This window comes from Cebus imitator, unplaced genomic scaffold (genome assembly GCF_001604975.1).
Source record: "Cebus imitator isolate Cc_AM_T3 unplaced genomic scaffold, Cebus_imitator-1.0 Scaffold90, whole genome shotgun sequence".
Lineage (NCBI taxonomy): Eukaryota > Metazoa > Chordata > Mammalia > Primates > Cebidae > Cebus > Cebus imitator.
Window position 1 is genome coordinate 5,393,051 of NW_016107405.1, and position 1,780 is coordinate 5,394,830.

General features: G+C 41.6%; 1 long non-coding RNA gene across 1 annotated transcript in view; it reads left to right on the forward strand.

Annotated features, from left to right (window-relative positions):
* LOC108308991 overlaps nucleotides 1-1,532 on the forward strand; it is a 20,162-nt gene extending 18,630 nt beyond the window's left edge. Inside the window, exons 2-3 of the long non-coding RNA XR_001827143.2 lie at nucleotides 1,095-1,097; nucleotides 1,451-1,532. This is a non-coding gene — a long non-coding RNA (uncharacterized LOC108308991). The remainder of the gene's footprint in view (nucleotides 1-1,094; nucleotides 1,098-1,450) is intronic.
* Nucleotides 1,533-1,780: the final 248 nt, after the last annotated feature.

Consider the following 1,780-nt stretch of genomic DNA (forward strand, 5'->3'; position numbering starts at 1 on the left):
TTTTTTAAACCAGCCTCTCTATCTATGTGAATGCTCTCTCACACACATTTTCAGTGACTCCAGAGGGTTTCAGTAATGCCTAAGGGTTGTCAGCACAAGACTCACCCAGAACTTGGTCACCACATGCAGGAAGGTATGGGCATCTTGCAAGATAAAGGGGCCAGAGGAGAAAAGATCTCTGCTTGCCAGTATAGCCACAGCCCTGTAGGGCATTTTGGCTTTTCATAGTGAACCCAATGAAAACACATTTGAAAATTCAACTGGACTTATAGAAGAGCAAGTACTTGCTGCTCTCCCTTCCTAATTTTATGTGAGTGTCATGGGCATTCTGAGAGGAATAGGTGATGCACGTGGCTGTAGTTCTTAGAGAGGCAGCACATTATGTTTGGGTGGTCCAAGCCAAGTTGAGACCCAGTTTACACAGAGGGCATGTACTAAAGTGTAATCCAGACCATCCTTGAAATTCCCTTGTGAAGATCTGAAGATAGTGTAGTTCTGCTCCCACAGTTCAAACTAGTTTTTCTTCTAGTGTTAAAAGACATTGCTTATTCTTCCCCGTGCACTGAAGCGATGGTTGGTTGGTGTTTTAAAAGGGCCATTTGTATCTAACAACAATATCTCTAAATACAAAATTCATACGTAGAAGGCTGAGGAGCTCGAGTGAGAGACAGATTGTACCCAGAGGCTGGACAGTAACAGAGGGAAGCACAGATCCAAGTTTTCAGTCCATTCTCACTCAGGGAGGCCTGCTCATTGAGGTAATGGCCTCACTGGCTCACATTTTTACCCATACCTCCCCCAACCCCTTCTCTCTGTCTCTTAAATGCTACGAGTGTTGTATTTGTGTTAAAGGTCATCAAGACCTTCTTGTTGGACAGCACTCACATTAGGTGGTAGATTGAAAGTCAGTAAGACAGAGAAGGGGCTAATTCCCCAGTACACATGCCACACACCTAAGGACATCTTCATGTTTGGCACACAGTAGTCCCCTGTCAATGAAAAGAGTAAAATCTTATAAAATATTTGAAGAAATTTATTCTCAGGCAAATATGAGTGACCAATGGCTGGTGACAGCCCTCAGGAGATCCTGAGAGCATGTGCCCAAGGAGTTTCGGCCACAACTTAGCTTTATACATTTTAAGGAGACAAGACATCAGTCAGTATATGTAAAATGTACATTGGTTCAGTCTGGAAAGGAGAGACAACTGGACGTGGGGGATTTCAGGTCACAGGGAGATTCAAAGATTTTATGACTGGCACTTTGTTGAAAGAGTTATTATCTGGAGACTTAGAATTCATAGAAAGGAATCAGTAGGCTAAGATCAGGAATTGTGGAGGCCAGGGTTTTATCATGCAGGCGAATTCTCCAGGTGACAGGCTTCAGAAAGAATAGACTGTAGATGTTTTTTTGTTTGTATGTTTGTTTGTTTTTTAAAGTCGGACTTAAAAGAGTCTGTTCTATCAGTAATTCCAAAAGGAAGGAGGTTATAACAAGGCATGTCTGACCCCATTGTCCCATCATGGCCTGAATTAGTTTTCCAGGTTAACTCTGGAGTGCCCTTTGCTGAGCCAATGATTCTATTCAGATGGTTGTGGGACTTAGAATTTTATTTTTGGTTTATGCATCCTATCTGTGATTTCTCTTTCCATGGTTTTAGCTACTTACAGTCAACTGTGGCCCCAAAATAGGTGAGGGCAGTACAATAAGATGTTTTGAGAGAGAAAGACCATATTTACATAACAGTTATTACCATATATTGTTTTAATTTTTCTATTTCAT